The sequence below is a fragment of the Dermacentor silvarum genome, chromosome 4 (genome assembly GCF_013339745.2).
Source record: "Dermacentor silvarum isolate Dsil-2018 chromosome 4, BIME_Dsil_1.4, whole genome shotgun sequence".
NCBI classification, from domain to species: domain Eukaryota; kingdom Metazoa; phylum Arthropoda; class Arachnida; order Ixodida; family Ixodidae; genus Dermacentor; species Dermacentor silvarum.
Window position 1 is genome coordinate 190,412,356 of NC_051157.2, and position 16,453 is coordinate 190,428,808.

At 45.1% G+C, this 16,453-nt stretch overlaps 1 long non-coding RNA gene across 1 annotated transcript; it reads right to left on the reverse strand.

The window, feature by feature from the left end:
• Positions 1 to 453: 453 nt before the first annotated feature.
• Positions 454 to 15,892, reverse strand: LOC125944875 (uncharacterized). The gene is made up of 4 exons (XR_007466572.1): positions 15,843 to 15,892; positions 13,720 to 13,773; positions 9,813 to 9,880; positions 454 to 515 (listed from the first exon to the last, which is right to left on the reverse strand). It is a non-coding gene; the product is annotated as an uncharacterized LOC125944875 (long non-coding RNA).
• Positions 15,893 to 16,453: the final 561 nt, after the last annotated feature.

Genomic DNA, 16,453 nt, shown 5'->3' on the forward strand with positions numbered 1-16,453 from the left:
GTACATCAAGACAGCATAAAATTGCAATTGTATGTAGAATAATAGCAGACATGTTTTTAAATGTCTCCTTTATATGAAATTTAGTTGATACGAGCGACTAGTTTGGACGTTTTCCATAGCAATATTACATTCAATAGCAAAAAGCCCACTACTCTGAGGAGTTATCATTAAGAATGGCACATCAATACAGGTTAACTGCACTGTTTTGTCGAGCGTAGCAGCACCTTCAGTAGTTGCTATAAAAGTAGTGCTGCTACATTTGAAAAATTATTTTCATTGGAACATTATGTTCATATACTTTTCAAGAATGACAACTTTTGTGGCGTCACGGCTGGTCCGGCCTCAGTCCTTCCCTTGGATCGCGACTTGTTGGACAAAGTCCCGGTAACGATTCTGTTCATAAGCTCATCTGGCATCCAATACATTGTGGACGCCATACGGCAGAACATAGATGTAGACCGCAACAATGTCCCCCAAGCAGCCTTTTCTATCCATTGCCCGGATCTAGCATACACCTGCAATATATAATAACACATACATAGCTTGTAGCTAACAGGTTTTATATTGGACGATATACACTATGCATTTTCTCAACTCTACTGTTTTCTGGCATTCTGGCACATTTATTAGTTGTAGTGGGCTGACCTGCATGAGCAGAACTAAATTATACAGTAAAATTTTAACAAATCTTTTAGACACTCCTACATAAAAATCTGCCAAGCATAAATAGCAATCACTAAATTTGTTAAATTGACAATGATCTGCAAGAATATTCACTGCTATCTATAGCTAGACGAACTCACTAACATCTACCTTGACATTGGGTAGCCGAATTTCAAATACATGTGTTGTCTGCAGGACCACTCTTTTGTTTTGTTGATCTGTGCGGTCACTAGGTGCAATATAGAAATGTCCACAAGCATTGCGTTCCAAGGACTGCATGATTACATAATTATGCCATCAACATTAATGTACACATACAAAAAAAACCTTCACGCAAGTGACATGGCTGAATAAACGTACACTCGCCAACTGAAGAACACACGTAGCACGCCTGCCTGGCAGTCCTGGCAAGGAATTTTGTAGATGATGCCGGGATATTTTTCTTTTTCGAGGCAGTCTTTGACTCGGACGAGTTGTTGTTTTAGCTTGCTTGAAGGGACGTGGCAGATTTGTACATCATAATCTTTGAAAATTCTTGACATTGACTCGCTCATGCCTGGTGCATAAGGGAGAGCCGCCCATTTCCTTGTTCTCATCGGCCTGATAGGGGGTTCAGCAACACGCTGAACCCCCTATCAGGCCTATCAGGCCCTATCAGCCATTACTGACCAAATCCTACGTCACTAGTTAGTTAGTTAGTGATAAATTTTTTTGGCGCAAGGGCAACTGTGGCCAAAGAGCGCCAAACACAAGGTTCATGGTCGACTCAGGTTAGTGGGCAGTAAAAGAGAAGGATAAGAAACATTGGTGTATAGGGCCTAAAATAATTGAGTAATGGTTACATTTAACGATTATGGGCAAAGCGTATGATATTTACAAGGTCATGCAGCCTGAGCAACAGTCCTTGTCAGGACAAGGAATGCGGAGCGCCTGACATGTGAGATAAAAAATCTCAGCCATTTCCTCAGGAATGAGACAAGGCTGAGTTCAATGGAAATATGAAATCGCACGTAGGAAGCCTACACTCGCTAAAAACTTAAAAACTCTTTTTAATGAAAACATTTGGTAGTCGCCGAGAAAGAAGGACGGGTGCGGAGGTATTTGGTTTCTGTACAGTTCTGGGAAGTGACGTCTCCTATCTGGTTCTAGCCTCTTGCACATGATTAGAACATGAATGACGGACAGTCGATCACCACATTTTGGACAGTGCGGTGCTGGAGAACTGTTTAGCAGATGTGAATGTGTTGCATGTGTGTGTCCTATTCTAAGCCTGCATATGTGCAACCTCTTTATGTCTGTCGCGTTTCTCGGTAGCATATCTTCCTATTAATGGCTTTATTGTGTGCAGTTTGTTTTCAGTTGCTCCATCCCATTCTTCTTGCCATTGCCTACGGATTCTGTTTCTAATCTGTGGCCTGAGGTCCTCGTAGGGTATATTATCTATGTCAATAGAATTACGGAGAGCAGCTGACTGCGCAAGTCTGTCAGCTAACTCATTTCCAGCTATGTTGCAGTGCCCCGGTACCCAGCACAGTGTGATTTTAAGTTTAGATTTGTGAGCCGACATGAGACATTTTAGAAGGAAATTAGTTATTGGATTTTTATGCTTTTTACCGGATGACAACGCAGTCAGTGCACTGAGGGAGTCTGTATATATGATGGAGGCTGGTTGTTTATTCTGTAGGATGTGCTTTACGGCTAGGAGGATGCCACAGCATTCTGCAGTAAATATGCTTGTATGTTCGTTCATTGTTTTCGATTCGGAGAATTGAGGGCCATGTGCGGCACATGCGACAGCTGAAGACTTAGAGGCGTCAGTGTAATACTCTGCACACCTGTATTTTTCCTGCAAGTACATAAAGTGCTGATTTATTGCGAGCGGATGCCCATGTTTGCCCACCTCAAGAAATGACATATCACAGTGAACAGCGTGTATTTCCCAGGGCGCAATGGCGTCTTTGTAGGAAACCACCTGGAGGTTGGAGGCCGGTATCTGCAGGCTTTCAATGTGTGACGCGACTCTAACGGGATATGGTGGCGTTGCTGATGGTCGTCTCAAGAACAACTGGGTGTTGCTTGTGTCCTGCAAGAGTTCACCAGATGGATGCTCTACATGAGAGAGCACCTTAGTGGCATACACTATGCTTGTGTACTGCCTTCGTCGTTCCAGTGACCATCTGTTCGCCTCAACATACAGGCTGGCTATTGGGCTAGTTCTGAAAGCACCAGTGGCCAGACGGAGCCCAAGGTGGTACACGGGGTCAAGCATCTTTAGCGCAGACTTTGATGCTGATTCGTACACTACCGAGCCATAGTCAATACGTGATAGGACAACGCTATTCAGAAGGTTCAGCAGACAGTCACGGTCTGTACCCCATGACTGATGGGAAAGGATCTTTAGTAAGTTCAATGCTTTCAAGCATTTCAATCGCAACTGCTTGATATGTGGAACAAAGGTGAGCTTTTTATCTACAACAACGCCTAGGAATTTGTGATCTTGTTTAACGGCTATGGTCTGCCCGTTCAGTGTGATGTTGGGGTCTGGCCTAATGCCACGCTGCTGAGAAAAAGGTAAACAGACGGTTTTGCCACAGTTGAATTTAAACCCATTTTTATCTGCCCAGCTTGAGAGTTTATTTACCCCCAACTGAATTTGCCGTTCATAGATGGCCAAGTTGCAGGATTTGAAACTGATCTGGACATCGTCAACGTAAACAGAGTACGAGATAGTTTTGGGCAACACACTGCTTAGAGAGTTCATTTTAACTATGAAAAGCGTGCAGCTGAGAACGCCACCTTGGGGAACGCCATTCTCCTGTATGAACCGCTTCGATAGAGCATTTCCAAGACGAACCACGAAGGTGCGTTCGGAGAGGTAGCTTTCTATAGTATTGAGCATGTTTCCCGAGACTCCAAGAGAATGCAGATCACGGAGAATGCCATAACGCCAGGTCGTGTCATAAGCTTTTTCCAGGTCAAAGAATACAGAAAGACAATGTTGTTTGTGGATAAAGGCATCCCTGACATAAGATTCAAATGCTACAAGCTGGTCAGTTGTCGACCAACCAGGCCTGAATCCAGCTTGACGTTGGTCAAGAAGGCCGTTATATTCAAGGAAATAAACGAGGCGGCGGTTTATCATTTTTTCAAACACCTTGCACAAGCAACTAGTCAAGGCAATGGGCCTGTAACTTGCTGCAAGCGTGGCTTCCTTTCCTTGTTTGAGGATTGGTATGATAACAGCCTCTTTCCAGGCTTTGGGTAGGCGCCCAAAGGACCATATCTTATTAAACAGAAAGAGGATGCTTATAAGGGTGTGTTCATGTATGTGCTTGAGCATGCCATAAGTAATCCTGTCTGGGCCTGCTGCTGAGTTGCCACATGTTCCCAGAGCCGCCTTCAATTCCTCCATAGTGAAAGGGCTATTGTACCCTCCTGTGGATGGCCTTTTATCACGGATAGGTTTCCGCTCCTCTGCTAGCTTGTGTCGCATGAAGGAGTCTGTATAATGTGCTGAGCTGAAAATATATTCAAAATGTTGACCTATTGCATCTGCTTGGTGTTCCAGTGTATCACCAGCAGTGCTGACCAGAGGCACTAGGTGAGCGCTGCGCCCTTGAAGTGCTCTAAGTCTGTTGTACACTTTATGTGTATCTGTGTAGGAATTTACAGATGAGAGGAATGACTGCCAGCTTTCCCGTTTGGATGCACGTCGGATACGCCTGCCATTTGCTTTAGCACGCTTGAAGTCTATTAAATTGTTAACTGTAGGATACCTGCGGAATTTCGACCATGCTTTGTTTTGGTTCTCACGGGCATTCTTGCACTCCGCATTCCACCATGGCCTACGTTTGTTTTGTGTCTTATTTGATGTCTGTGGGATTGACTTCTGTGCGGCTTCTATAATATGCAGAGTGATCATGGATTGTAATTCGTCTATCCCTAGGTCTACGATTGGAGAACTGGGCAGTTTTGAGAGTTCTCGGAACTTCTTCCAATCAGCAGCCTGTTCTTTAAATTTCCTATGATTATTTACAACCATATTTATGTTTCCTGTGTGTTTTAAGCAAACAGGAAAATGGTCGCTTCCGTACAGATTATCGATAACAGCCCACTCAGTGGTTGCCAAGAGCACCCGAGAGCCAATAGCAAGGTCTATTGCTGTGTATGAGTTGTGTGCTAAATTAAAATATGTTGGGTCTTTTTTATTAAATATACAGGAACCGGAGGACAATAGAAATTTTTCGATTAGTGCACCTCGGGAATCAACTCTTGAACATCCCCATAGTGGGTGGTGTGCATTGAAATCTCCAACCAACATGAATGGATCCGGGAGCTGGTCAATAAGTTTTTTCAAATTCTTGGACGGATAGGTGATGGTCCGGAGGAATATATAGGGAGCATACAGTTATTATTCTACCAAAAGTTAGAGCCCGTATTGCCACTGCCTCTAAATCAGTAACTAGTGTGATACTCTGACAGGGAATTGTGTTCTGCACAACCATAGCGACGCCACCCGATGAGTGGGCAGTGCCTTGCCTGTCTTTCCGGTATACTGCATATTCTTTGAGAAAGTTTGTGCGTGTTGGGTTTAAGTGTGTTTCCTGGAGGCAAAGTATGTTTGGTTGGTATTATGCAAGTATTTCATATATGTCATCCAGATTCCTGAGTAGCCCTCGGCAGTTTCAGTGTATAATGCTCTCAGCAGCCATTTTTGCGAGTGATAAGGGGACGAGTTATTCAAGTGTCACCGCCTTTGTTAGGCGGCTTGACTGGCGGATGTTTTTTCTGTTTGAGGCGGTCTAGAAAACTCCGCCTCTCTTTGGGGGACTCTCTCAGCGTCGGAGACACCGAGGATCCCGGGGTCACTTCCATTGCTTCCGGCGGAGACTCGGAAGCGGATGAGGGTTTGTCAAGAAGGGTAGACTCCCTCTCAGTTGTCTGTGTTGTTCCAGAGGAGTGTGAGAAGTTGACCTCTGGAACTTGGAAGGTTGGTGCAGCCGATGGCTGCTTGCTGGGGGGCCGAGAAAGGCGCGCATCAGCAAAGCTGTACTGCGTGCCCACCGTAACTAGACGCCGCCCGGCCCCCCGGCGCGCTGCGTCAACGTAGGATCTTGCGGAGAGAAGCGAGAGCTTCTTCCGGGCTTCAGGGAATGTTATGTTTTTGGTTACCTTGATTTGAATTATTTTTTTCTCATTTTGGAAAATTTCACAGGTTCGCGAGTACGCAGCGTGCGGCCCATGACAGTTGGGACATTCTGTTTGAGTGGCACTGCAACTTTCGGTTGGATGCTCGTGAGCACCACACTTTGCACAGGTGAGTTTTCCGCGACATGTGTTGGATCCGTGTCCGTACTTTTGGCACTTGAAGCATCTTCTCGGGTTTGGGACATAGGGGCGGACTTTGCAGTGAATAAACTCTGCTTTCACAGCGTCTGGTAGACGGGAACGATTAAAAGTCAAGACGATATGGGGTGTCACTACATCTTCACCGTTTCGCCTTATGGTGATGCGGCGTAGGGCGATGACACCTTGATCTCTGAAGCCATCGAGGAGGTCAGATTCTGTTTCGCGGATCAGATCACGTTCTGATATGACGCCTTGGACTGTGTTTAGACTGCGATGGGGGGTAACGGACACCTGTAAGTGGGCGAACTGCTTTTGCTTGAGGAGGATGTCGGAATGATCTTTCTTTGACACTTCAACAAGAAGATCACCGGATGACAGTTTCTTTGCTTCATAGTTTTTGCCTATCAGCTTCTCAAGGGTCCTAGCGATAACAAAAACGGACATTGCAGCAACAGAGTCATTGTCTACAAGAGAGTGTATAATCAGGAAGCGTGTGAAGTGATCACATTGAGTTCGAGTTTTGTCTAACATGTCTTCGGTGCGGCCCCTTTTCAGGGACCGATCGGGTTTTTTGGAAGAAAAAGTACTCGTGCGATATGGATATGCCGACGGTTCCTAGAATGTCACCTGTGTTTCACCGTCTTATTCACAGGAAGGTCCCGGGGCTCGTCGCCTGGTACACAGACGAAGAGCCCATCGGCCGGAGCTTGACCATGGCCCCGACCGCCACCGTTCATCGTTTCTACCCTTCACCTCAAAACCTTTCGCCACGGTGCGGATGACAGCTTCGGTATGGGGGCTAAGGGTCCGTGGTGGCGCCAAGCACCATCACCTTGATACTCAAGGTGCCCTTGCGGGAATCCTACGTCACTCTCTTCAACTCAGCTCTGCGTGCATCAGTAGTCAAGCACAATCGGAATGCACGGGTGAACAGTGTAGAGGCAACAAATCGTTTGTGTCCAACGGGATGGGCCAAATCAAAGTGCAGATATTTCCCTGTGTGGGTAGGCTTCCGATAAACGCTTGTTGAAAGGCCGGATGCAGTACGCATGACTTCAACGTCAAGGAAAGCCAGGGGACCATTAACTTCTTCTTCAACGGTGAATTCTATTGTGCTTTGGAAAGAGTTCAGGTGCTGCAGAAAAGGTACAACGTCTTTTCAGCGGATAATGGAAAAACAATCGTCGACATACCGCAGGAACAATTTTGGAGCGGGCTGGAACGCCGTGAGGGCTTTATCTTCGAGGGCTTTCCAGAGCACAATAAAATTCACCGTTGAAAAAGAAGTTAATGGTCGCCTGGCTTTACTTGACGTTGAAGTCATGCGTACTGCATCCGGCCTTTCAACAAGCGTTTATCGGAAGCCTACCCACACAGGGAAATATCTGCACTTTTGATTTGACCCATCCCGTTGGACACAAAAGATCTGTTGCCTCTACACTGTTCACCCGTGCATTCCTATTATGCTTGACTACCGATGCGCGCAGAGCTGAGTTGAAGAGAGTGACGCAGGATTTGGTCAGTAATGGCTACCACGGCCAGTTTATAAAGACTGAAGAAAAGCGTGTCGCTGAACTCTCCCCAATGCACGAGGCGTGAACGAGTCAATGTCAAGAATTTTCAGATTATGATGTACAAATCTGCCACGTCCCTTCAAGCAAGCTAAAACAACTCGTCCGAGTCAAAGACTGCCTCGAAAAAGAAAAATATCCCGGCATCATCTACAAAATTCCATGCCAGGACTGCCAGGCGTGCTACGTAGGCGAGACGGGAAACTTTAAAAGAAGGCTACAGCAGCACCGCAGTGATGTAGCCAAAGGACACACGGTTTCCAGCGCCCTAGCAGATAATCATGAGAAGACTGGTCGCAGTATTAACTGGCATTCGGCTTTCATCATCGAGAGAAGAAATTATCATCCCGATTGCTTCTTGAATCATTTTGCATACTACAATCTACGACTAACACAATAAACCGGACACGGGGCCCCCTCCCCGAGTTGTACGCAAGGGCCTTACGTCTTCCGACACATATATAATAAAGATCACCATGCATTCGTTCATTTTTAACAAGGCACCCGTAGTGTGTGCCAAAACGTCAATCTGTTGTTTTTGTGTTCTTCAGTTGGCGAGTGTACATTTATTCAGCCATGTTCTTTCCACGCCAGACGAGTTTTCGTCAAACCCTAGATTTCATCACACAAGTGACCATTACCATAAAAAATATTAGTCCACCAATTATGTTTTCTAGCGCCGTTTTGGAGACCTGCGTCACTACGAGCGCAGTGCACAATCTAACTTATAGTAGACGTACAATTTGATTTTCTATAGTTATTTCTTCTATGTGGCGGCAATTTCTTTATGAGCTTGGAAGACGCAGCGAAAATGGCCATCTCCACAAGCATCGAGATCGCTTTATGGCGGCTTAGTTAGAGGAGCCATCAAGCTAGTCTCGCACACAACTGTTTCTTTATGCCCACTATCCCACTGCTGTCATTTCTGCACGCTCTTAATTTTACTACCACCAGCAAATGCAGATGATCTGCAAACACTTCTCGTACATTTGTATGCATTGAGAGCAAGCATAGTTGTGCTTTCATGGGACACTGTTCTACTCAGGAAATTGTGACAATAGTGTTAAGCAACAATAAACCCAACTAAAACATTTATGTGAGACAAAAATACCGCAGCAAGCATATTACCAGGGTCACATTTTCTACTTGGCACTCCAGCCAACCAAAAGTGGCTGCAGTAGAGTGCTGTAAACAGACCCCTTTTCATTTATTTTGGTATGCCTGTGGTGTAGCAAGCCAATGACAACAGCGCAAAGGGGCGCCATGTGCTCGGCCACTTGCGGAAAGCAACATGCGATCATGATGCTGCATGGCACAGCTGATTGACATAAGCTGCCTGCATACATAATTTATAAGAGGAAGCCACTGCCGGCTTAAGAAGCCTTTCCCAGAAATGCTGCCACACAGGCAAATGCGAACAGGCGGATGACGAGTGCCACGTTTGACTAGTGGACTAGGATCACATGGCAACGTCATCCAAGAACTGTCTCCTTGTCCTTGATATGTACTGTGGGCACCTTACTAACAGCATGAAGGCTGTGCTCTTTCAAGCTTGAATGGACATCGCTATTATACCAGGTGGCATAACGGACCAGCCTCAGCCACTTGACGTCTGTATCAACAAGTATTTTGAGGATGGATTGCCTGCGGAAATACTTCGCGATCTGGCCGAGTCGTAAAGCGTATAAGCTAACAGCAACAGGTTGTACTAAATGCACATAACTAACGCAAGTGGCGAGCTGCGTCACTGCAGCATGGGACACACCAGGAAGCTTGATTGCATACTTTCAAGGAGTGCAGCATCTAAAGTGCACTAAATGGCACCAAAAATTGTCTGCTCTTTTATGCTGACAATGATAAGAAGGTAAGCAGCAAGGCTAGCAGCAACGACAACACTGCATGGGCTGGGACGGTCGTGACTAATAAATGCTGTTCGCGTTTTGTGTCTGTTGCCCTAACTTGTCCGGCTTACATTCAAGAAAAACACTTTTTTCACCGGCTTCAGACCTTCAGGTGCTGGCTTAGGAGTGAGACCGGCCTAGATTTGAATAAATATGGTACTCGGCCATAAATCTAGTTCGTGGATCATACACAGCTACTTACATCATAAAGGCAAAACAAATGGGACATAACTCAGTTTCTTTCCCCACTCTGAAATGTATGAGCCCTTTCAGTGGGTAAATGTAACATCGATCCTTAAAAAAACAGTTCTGTGACTTTTAAAGTTACCTTTCCGTCATCTCTTGAGGATCCGATGACAACATCGATGGCCTCTCCAGTGAACATGTCCATGTCAGCTACAAAAGAAAATGTACAACTTTTCCCTTGAATTGCCAGGTCTCATAAAAGGTAAGGATTTAAGACTTCAAAAGCAATATAGGAGTCCCATGCTATCGAAAGAGCATAATGTAACCATTACACATTGCCGGGGTATATAAACCAAAAATGTCTGTCAGGAACATTGTGTGGGACATACCACACACTGGTACCTTGCAACATGACCTGTTCAATTATTTCTGCCTACACTCAAGGGACTCGGGTACAGTCAAGCCTCGTTAATACGTACCCGCTTAATGTGTAATTGCAGTTTAAATGTAGTCGCGAAGATTCCCCCACCCAGCCCCCATTGAACCCCATGCCTGACCGCCTAAGCCGTAGTCACTCATTTGCCATCAAATGGTTATTTCATACTATTTTCTTTCTAGATCTACACGCACAGGCACAAATTCGGCAAAATTTCATGTGCGGAGATGTTCGATTCTCGAGTTGCGACACCCGGACGACAGCTGCCAGCGATAGGGACCTTGAAACATGGCCATCATGACGCATTTCCTGCTCATACAGCTGTTGCCGAATGCAGCGCACAGGAGCATGGCCTTCGAGATTGGCTTCTGGTAATGCAAAAAAGCTGCCGGTAGGAGGTGTGAATTCGCTGTCGCCGCTGAATCCAATCCAATTCAAGTAGTAATCGCGCAGAAGCACATTTTGTTGCGATAGCATTCTTATGACACGCTCCATTTCTGCCGTGGTCCTCGCTTTAAGGTTTCGTATAAAGTCCAAACACGCTAACATCGTCGCCGCGTGCCATACGCTGTATGTGCGAGTGAAAGCTTGCAAGTGTCAGCCGACATTTGCGGCTCAATCCAATCTCACGCGCGCGAGGGAGAAAGGCGGGGCAGAAGCATGCTTCTGACGCGCGTGAGGCACAGCAGAGGAGGCGAGAAAGTGGGGGGTGTTTAGCGGCGGCGGCACGTTTGCCTATCTTGAAGCAATCTGCGACATAGAGAAAGTGCGCGTCCGCGCGGGCTTCGTCTTCAAAGCAATCTGCAATGTGAATAAAGTGCAACTAGTGCTGGTAGCTTCATGTGCGCTGTGCTTTTAACCTTTAGTTCATAATGACGGCACGAAGGTCAATTCACTGGCTGCTCTTGCTGCACCTCCTCACTCCAGCGTTGGGACATCCGAGTTTCCACGGTCATCGAGAGAGATGTGTTCATGTTTAACTGTGCACGCTTTAAACCGTGCTTGTTAACTTAGTTGGTAAGCGATTGTTTAAAACTTTATATGACTGATAAAACTACTATCCTTAGATCATATAGTTGTCTACTAATTTGAAATCGCAATCGATGCTTCGCCTATCGGGTGAAACTGAAGTTTTTTTTTCTTCAATCCGCCAGTGTGCTTGCGGTCGTGGTGTTGTCGTAGTATTCTGTTTGAAAGATGCCGTCATCGCGGCAAGTGAAGATATTTCTGGGGTTTTACGTGCCAAAACCAGTTCCGATTATGAGGTACACCGTAGTGGAGGGCTCCGGATTAATTTTGACCTTTAACGTGCACTACAACGCAAGCACACGGGAATTTTTGCATTTCGCCTCCATCGAAATGCGGCTGCCGTGGCCCGGATTCGATAATGCAACCTCGTGCTCAGCAGCGCAACGCCTTAGCTAACTGAGCAACCATGACGGGTGGCAAGTGAAGATAACCAATTTCTTGCTGCCTACCCAAAAATAAAGCCTGTCCGAGAGTGTATGTTTGACAGCATCGTGACGTAGTTCTTTTCCGACCAGTAAGTAGCTGCTGAAGTGACATTGGCTGCTAATCCGTACATCATTTAGTGCATACCTAAACACCATTCACGGCCGACTACGTATTAACGTGGTTTGACTGTATGAGTAGCAATCAGCAAAGGTAATGAGTGTGAAAAAACAATCTAAGTACAATGTTTGAACTGCCATACAAGCAGCCAAACAGAACCACTACATGTAACACAAATCAAGGAACACTGTGGCTTTGCTTTGCACAACCCTATTTATAAAATAATCTATAATATCATAGTGTGAGGTTTTTCCAAAAGTAAGGTGCAGGACACCAGGCACATGTTGCAACTGTGTCATGCACTGACAGCAAAGCCTAACGATGCGTGATCAAAATGTTTCCGAGTTTTTCAATGCCAGGCATACCAGAAATGGTGCTTGACTATAAATTTTATGAACAGTCAAGAGTGTGAACTGCATTTCAAAAAGATCTCCCCAAAAAAAAGTTTACTCCGTGCCTATAAATTTTCTACTAAAGGGCAAAGTGTGGTCCAAGATAAAAATTGTCACAAATAAGTTTTTCGCATAGAATTATGAATTGAACCATTTAATTAGTGTTTCTTTGAACTTGTTCTGCAGTTTCAAAGATAGGTGCATTTGCTAAAAATTTAAGTTATAAAATCGATTCCTTTTCTGGAATAATTTGACTTAAGCAAAAAAAGTTATGACTGCTCTGCACTGTCTTCACTGCACTGCACACAACAGCATGCACAGAACTGGCGATACAGTGTCTGAGCTCTTTCGGTTATGGACTGAATATGGCACGTGAGCCCTCAGCAAGGCAATCCATTATGTTAGCTGCAGATATGGTCATGCATTCTCTATATATGTATTGTTACTGGGTGCACATTGTATTTGGATGTACTGCACACTTAAGATATCTGGGTTCAGCATGTGACACAAGTACTGTTTGTTCTCAAAACAGCATTAAATATTTCAAACACAGGTCTTGATCCTGCTGAGCAGAAAATATGATGCAACTTCTTTCTATGGAATCGCGCATGCTTTGAGTGGTAAATGTTGCAATATCAGCTTGTCCAGCCGCAAATATACTAAGATCAGATCTGAAAGGGCATATTTTGTCAGAGGGACACTTCACCACTTTGAACCCTCACCACCCTCGTATATTCTTGCTGGGCTCACATTCTGCTCGCAGATTCAACAGCTTCAACTGGCTAAGTACCCGTAACATTAACAGCCCGACTGTAAGCATGACACCCTGCCACGACTTAGCGCTCTCACCACACAGGAAAGCACCGCGGCATTGTACTGTCAGTTCTGTGTGAAGCATCGCATGCAGTGTAATGAGAAACATTACACGGACCACACATTGGGGGTGTGCAAACAGTGACTTTTGACACCAAGTCGAATACGAATCGCATAGCATCAATACTTCTTTTTGGGCGAATTGGTACATCTTGAAACTTCCGGGAACAGCGCAAAACAGACGACCAGAAGAAGGAAGACACGTACGTACAAGCGCTTGTGTGACAGCGCTTGTGTGTACGTGTCTCCCTTCTTGTGGTCGTCTGTTTTGCGCTGTTACCCAAAGAATCGAATAGCGCCAGAGCGAATCGAACCGAATAGTTTTAGAATAGTTTGTGAATTGAACACTGGTTATCACAATTAATGTAAAACGGTGTTCACATTCTAGTATTTTTAAAGTTAGCATGTTTCTGTCATTATATAGTGCATTATGAAACACTTATTAAATGCAGAAATGGAGCATTATCTTCACATGCACAGGACTCTGCAGAGTGCAAATCATCGCTGTATAGCCTGTAAAGTATGGCTACCTATGCGGCGTAGCCTGCTCTACTATGCAAGTTCTTATGCTTTGCCTATACTATGCCCGCTGGCATGAGAATTTACCATACTTTTGCTCCAATTTGGGCATAGCTGACGTTTTGATATACTTGAAAAGCATTAATAAAATATTCACATTTACAAATAGTGACTATTTGTTTCGATTCACTATTTGAAAGTTGCGAATATTAGCACACCCCTAACTACAATTAAGGTGAAACAAAACATTTTCCTACTAAAGTCTTTCGGCATCATGCTTTTCATATGGCTACATAAGCCATCTTCAGGCACTGAAAAATGAAAGGTGAAATCGGTTTTACAATATTGTAAAATGTAGCATTTCTCAAATTTTTAGAAGGCATTTTTTCTCTTAAAAAGGGAAACCATACGACCTACATCCTTTATGTTTGTATATACTATATAATAATAGTTACCTGTCCATGTTCCGTTTATGTTGCTTCACAGATACTTTCAAATTTGAGAAAAAGCACTCCGCATGAAAATGTAGCCTTTACCAGTTGGTCTTTGGTAGCTTTTTCTGGTAAACTGTTAGGTTCTGTTAAAAACAAAATTCAGTTGCATGCTTTTGAATGGCGTGCCCACCATATCTATTTGGTCAAGAAAAAAAAAGTGAAATATACAACCCGCTTCGATCTCGTGAAATTTCTGACATGACCGGGCATGAATCAATGTTAGCATGAGTAGGCGTCAGTGACATAAGAGCAAATGTGAAAAAGTGCAAACGGTTGCAAATCTATGATGATGAGTGCCTATAGGCTCAAATGAATGGACCTTTTTCCAATTCAGCTATGCGCATGCGCATGCCCCAGCTGCATTCCATGCCGCGCCGCCATTATCGCAGGGCAGGTGTGCGAAGTGAGTGCGTGAACCCTTGCATGATCCGCGGCAATTTCCTGAGCTTGAGTTTCTGATCAATAATTTTTCTCGTGTTCTGGGCAAGAATATTGGTTAAAGGAAACACTTAGCTGTTCGTGGGAAAGACTGCAAGCACTTTTGTCGATGAAAAAGACTGTGAATAACGCTCGAGCGATAGGCGCAGCATTTGCGTCAAATCTCATGCAGGCACTTTCTGTACCGTCGATTGCACAAACCGGCGTGAAATGGTGAACATTGTACTGGAGTGGAGCGCACGGTCAAATTTTTACAAAAATAATACCCCATGTTATCGGTGAGTTATCACGCAATTCTTGCTGAGTGAGGTAAGCCTGCGTTCTGGTAACAGCATGACGCTAGGCTGTGATTATTGCACTTCTCGCCCTACGACCGACTCGGAAGTCATGGTGATGTTTTAATCTACGGGTATGTATACCGCACGGATTTTACCATTGGCTTAAGAACGTGCTACCGCATGCAGGCGGAAATAGCTGTACGGTTACGTGGGGCCAAACGAAAAGAAGAATCTCGCCACGCAGCCGATCAGAATGCATCGTTTGAGGCCAAAGCGACACACCCGCGGTGCCGCATTATGCAAAACTCGCGAGTCTTACTTTTTGCAGGCAAATGAAGCTATACGCACCTGACAAAACGTGTTGCGTCCACTTACATTCTGCTTACCCCCCGTACTGTGTTGCGTCCACTTAGTCCCCAGTACCATGCCATATACGATACATATCTCGATATAAAACAACACTTGCCCTGCAGTACACTCGCAGTACGTGTGCAGAAGTTTTGCATGTTGTTTGTTCATCATGATGAGCTGTTCGCATGCCCGCTCTTGAGGGCAAGCACGTACACACATGCATGCGTCTGTTGAGCGCCTCCTTCAAGTCGAGCCACCCAAAACGACAGTCGAGTTTATCCTGAAGAAAGTCCTGCCGCGGAGCGTTTGACGCTCACACATGCCTTCGCCAGTTGAGTCAAAGTGCTGACCAAGCTGCTGAAGAACAAAAGCCGGCGCATCTCTCAAATCTTGGTTACAAATGGCCTGCACATCGCATCAGCATGCTGCCATTGCGTCGGTAAATGTAAAATGTGTTATTGCTACATGTGAGAAAATATACGCGCGCTAGAGCAGGACAATGAGAAGCTACTTCAGCAACACAAGCGACAGAAGGAAAAAAAGCAGGGACAGCCGTCGCAAAAGACTGCTTGGTCAAACGCTACCATGCGTTCCGTAGAGGCGAGAAGCGGCGGGAGCGTGTGTGTCTTGCCCGTCAAATTTAGTTGAAGTGGCGGCCGCTAGAGGGGTCGCTTACTGGAAAAAGGTCCATTTGTAAAGTAGTGGCAGTGAATAAGCACTGCTGAGCATGGACGAATATCAGTGAGTTTGAAGTACTGCACAACTAGAAAAAATTGGTGCTTGAAACTGAACAGTGCTGTACAAAAAATATACTCTTACCATGCTCCTGTGACAAAGGTGCCATAGAGGCCATGGCAGTTATAATTCCTGTAAAAATTACACAATAAGATGAACACAGACATGTAAGTGCAATTTGAAGTCATAGAAAGCCACACACAAATGTCTTCGTGGACAAATATACACTACATTGTACCCACTGCAGAGCTCACTTCCTTTGCAAATAGATGCAATGCTCTTGTAAGGCCTTCAACAAGCCTTAAGTATAAACAGCATGCAGCTATCTTGCGCGCGACAGCGACAAGTGACGTGACGGAGATGGCTGTCGCGTTCGCTCGTCGCCTGCAAGTCGTACCACACGCGAGCGATGACTTTGAGCGCTGTCTCCCCAGTGTTGCTGGTATGAGGGCAGCAAATACGCGCCGTAACTGGTGTGACGCATGCTCTATTAGTTTAACTTGATGTGTTTTACTGTAAAGAGCACCATAAATATTTCTTAAGGTCTTGCACTAGGTTCTTATCTTTGTGCGTATCAAAATTGAGTCATTCGCTTGTTCCGTGTGACAATCGGTTGTACTTGACTGATGTACATCCTGTTCTGGCTTCGCGCTATTGGCTAGTCGCTCCGGGCGACGAATTGTAGATTTCCAGAA